Below are 4441 nucleotides of genomic sequence, written 5' to 3' on the forward strand. Positions count from 1 at the left end.
GAGAAACACCTTTATTTTCATCAGAAACAGTAACTCGTATGAACCTGCAGCACCCATTAACTGTACCGGAGAAGAACACAGGCCCCCGGGTGGGGGCGAGACACAGGAGAAATCTTAGAGATTTCTAAGAGATGTCACACTTGCTCAGAGATGAAGTCACTTGGAGTAGTAGTACCCAGTGGCTTAAGCCACTCCTCCAGCTTTGGTGTCTCTTCTGGGTGACTGGGATGCACGGCAGTGATCTACTCTGAGGTAGAAGCTCCGGAAAGCAGGTGCCTGTAGGTCACTATTGGTTTAGGAAACATCTAGGTGGTTAACTTCTGGATGTGCTTCCCACTAGGAGGGACAGTCCCTTCCCTGAGCCGGCCCAGGAACCCTTCCCAGGCCCCTGGCCACCCATCCTCTGTTCAGAACAAGGTGACCCTAGGTTCGTGGCAGGACTTTGGACCCCACAGCCCTCTTCCTTGAGAGCAGATGGCAGCCCACGGTGACACCGGACTGTGGGTCACAGGCAGACCTCTAAAGCTCAGCATTCTTTTGCCGATTGTTCTTCCTGCCCGTGGTTCTTGAGACCCACTGGTGAGTACGTCTCCTGCTGCGCCAGGGCCTGGCTAGCAGAAGCCTCCGCGAGCAGACAGAAGCTCCGGGAGGCACGTCAAACTACGGAATCCATCTGCTGGCTCTCCTACACCCCCGTGCCACGTGTCCCTTCTTGGGGACGTGAGGTGTCTTCCCTGTGTGCCCCTGACGGCAGAGGAGGCAGGTGCCTAGTGAAGCCCGTCTCAGGAAGAGCAGTCGTAAGACTTCCCCCAGGGTGCGTTTTCTGGTGGGCACTGAAGTGGGAGCCGTGGTCGAAGACTTTCCCACGCTGCGCTCGCGGGCAGGGGCTCTGCCCGGTGTGGGCTCGCCGGGGAGCGCTGAACTGGGAGCTGCTGTTGAGTCTCTGCCCACAGACGGGGCACCGGTAAGGCTCCTCCCCGGTGTGGGTCCTCTGGGGGACGCTGAGGCTGCAGCTCTGGCTGAAGCTTTTCCCACACTGCCCGCAGCGGCAGGGCCCCGCCCCCCTGCGCGTCCTTAGCTGCGCAGTGAGGTTGGAGCGCTCCCTGAAGCCTTTCCCACACTCGCCGCACTTGTGAGGCTTTTCTCCTGTGTGGGCTCTCTGATGCCGAACAAGGTAAGAACCTGGGCTAAAGCTTTTCCCACATTCCTGACACTTAGAAGCTTTTTCCAGTTTCAGGAATGGCTGGTTGTGTTAGGCAGAACCTTGACAAGAGTTTCCCCTACTCAGGAGATGCGCACAGGTTTTCTCTCCCGCGTGGATGGTCTGCTGACTTCCCATGTCCTGTGACAGGGCTCTCCCCTCACACTCGCCTGGAGGATGTCTGCATGGCCCTCTTGGCAGAGGCTCATCCTTCCCATCTCTTTTGGACTCAAGGCTCCAAAAATGGTCACTAGACTTTCTCCATAGGGCCTTTTCCACTTCTGCCTGCTCTGAATTCTCCCACTTTTGATTCTCTTTTTTAGGTCCATTCTTTAAAAAAAAATTTTTTTTTAATGTTTATTTTTAAGAGAGAGAGACAGAGCGTGTGTAGGGAGGGGTAGAGAGAGGGGGACACAGAATGCGAAGCAGGCTCCAGGCTCCCAGATGTTAGCAAAGAGCTTGATGCGGGGCTCGAACTCACAAACCATGAGACTATGACCTAAGCTGATGTAAGACGCTTAACCGACTGAGCCACCCAGGTGCCCCTTTCCATTCTTGATCTTAAGAACTGAAAGAACAGAAACATGCTAGACTGTGGAGCATAACACAGGAAGGAGGCAACTTACAATTAAAGCGCCATCAAGAAGAATCCCGAAGTGGAATACTTCACAATATTCAGTCTTCTACTAATTAAGAGCCTAGTTTCTTTTTCCAGTTGCAGTATTTTCAGGCTCCAAACCCAGTGGTCACAGGTAAATACCCCTAACTCCACCTCCGTTTCTCTTGTCCTCGCCCTTTCTGGATGTTTGGACACAGTGACAAAAGTGAGGCAGGGAGGCCAGCTCTGCGATCTGCCAGTCTGTCTGCAGGTTTGATCTCAGTTCTTGACGGTCTAACTGGCCTCCCCGAGTTGGGCCCACATGAGAGGCAAGCCTGTTGTGGGCACGCGGGCAGCATGTGATTTATCAGGAAAGGGGGATCATGCTGCAGTAGGAGGAAGGAGGAGAGGCTGCCTGGAGGCCTGGCTGGCCACCTGAGGAGGCTGATGAAAGGAGCTGCACAGGGAAAATGACAGGCGCTCAGTGCAAGAGGCTGCTGGATGTGCATTTGGGCTCTGAGGGCAGAGGAAACAGCCTGAATGCTCAGAGCCAGACTCCCTGGCCCGTGCAAGGCCGTCCATCGAGATGGTAACCGTGCCAGCCACAGAGGCAGCTCCCTCTTGATTCCTAGCCCACGGACCTCTGGGTGGACCTGTCTGTCCTCTGGGCATCAGAGCCAGAAAACAGTGCAAGGAGGGCCAGAGGCTGGGCCTCACGGTCTCCCTGATGTCTCTGGAAATGAAGGGGCTTGGGGCTAAGAGTGAGCGGAACGGGAACCTCAAGAGACACGGGGGTCAAAGCACAGCTTACCTGGGCCCCGGCTGGCCCACGCACAGCGTGGTCGCCTGGTCTTGAAGACCCCTCTCCTGGGGCAGGTTCCTGGGAGGCTGGGCCGTCAGCCAGGCTGGCGAGAAAGCAGCCTCTGCTGGAGGGTGGCTGCCACAGAGCAGCCAGAGCAGGGGCTGTGCGTGGGGTTCCTGGGAACCCGGCACAAATGCACATTCCTGGGCGCCGCCCCACCGCATTGCAATCTCCGGGGCTGTGCATGGACACGGCCCCCCGGGTGAGTCCAAACACATTAGAGTTTGAGGACTGCTGCCATCACCAGTGGCCTCTGTGTGTCTACGTTTTATCAGAAAGGCTTTCTTTATTCTAAAGCAGTTTGTGCTCGTTACAGGGGAAAAAAACCAAAGGTTAATGGAGGGGGAAGCTCTGAGCCCAGCCACCCACACTTACCCGAGTAGTCCTAAAACTGTCACAGCATCTCATGCCTTCTGTTATAGTCAGACCAACGTAATATATATTCTTTCCCAGAAATCTATGAATTCTATTCAGGAAATGGTTCATTTTGTTGGCTTATTAATGGAACCTGGGAGGACACGCAGAGGTCTGACGCTGAGAAGTTAGTGACGAGGATCGGAGCAGCCTGAAGACGGGGAGCGGGGGGAGTGGAACCGGGCACAGGGGGAGTTTTTACCCCCTTCACTCTCAGACGCCACAGCCTCGGGAATCACACACTGGGGAGCAGTGACTTTTCAAAGGATTAAAAAATATAAATGGTAAGATTTATACTGATGTTGATTATGTAGAGGCACCTCTTAGACAGTTTTCTGTTTGATCAGTAAAAACTAGTAATGTAAACAGTGTGAAGATGGAATGTTTCCCTTTTCCTCTAGGATTTGCATTCAATAAAGTGGGTGCTTTTAAAAATTACTGAGCAGGGGAGCCTGGCTTGCTCAGTTGTAAAACATGTGATTCTTGACGTTGAGGATGTGAGTTGTAAACCTATGCTGGGTACAGAGGTTACTTAAACAAAATTATTAAATAAAATATAATCACTGAGTACCCTATAATGGAAGTTTTCAGTTAGGCCGAAAAGGCAGCAATGGCCGCGCACAGCCTCCAAATGTATGCGGCCACAGTGCTTCCCTGTAAGACGCATACACACAAGCCTCGGTCTGCTCGTGTAATGGAGTATTAGGCAAGGAAAGGAACTAACTAGTGATACAGGCTTAAACCTGCTAAATGAGAGGGGGCAAGCATGGAAGGGTCGTATGTTGTAGGATCCCCTCTCGAGGAAATCTCCAGAACAGGCAAATCCAGAGAGAGAATGAGGAGTAACTTCCTAATGGACAGATTTTGGGGGGCTGAAATGGTTTTGCAACTGGAGAGAGCTGGTGATTGGACTGTGCTGTGAACATCCCGTCACAGCGGCGGTGCCCACTTGCCGAGAGCCCACGGCCACTCTGCATCAGTCAGCCTGCTCGTTCCCGTGCAGCACCCATCGGAAAGTGTCTTTGTTGGTTTCTTTGGCGTCTGTTTGCCCGTGGAGTGTAGGCTGCAGCAGGCCCCGGACCGCGCCTGTTCCGCGCACCGCACACCCCCGTGTCTGCCGGCCGGCAGGCACCGCAGCGCCACGTGTGTCTGTCAGAGCCCTTCATTCGTGGAGTCCCGTGTGTATGACGTGTCCTTCAGGTGAGGGAGGAGTGTGGGGCGGAGAGGCCGCCGGCCTGCGTGGCTCCCTCTGCCCTCCGCTCGCTCTGCCCTTCACGCCCCAGACGGGCTCAGATGGCTGTTTTGGCCCTTACGTTCCTGCACCGTGTGCTCTCCTGTGAAGATCCTGGCTCCGAATCGGTGGGGG

This window comes from Suricata suricatta, chromosome 8, assembly GCF_006229205.1.
Source record: "Suricata suricatta isolate VVHF042 chromosome 8, meerkat_22Aug2017_6uvM2_HiC, whole genome shotgun sequence".
In the NCBI taxonomy this organism is placed as follows: Eukaryota; Metazoa; Chordata; class Mammalia; order Carnivora; family Herpestidae; genus Suricata; species Suricata suricatta.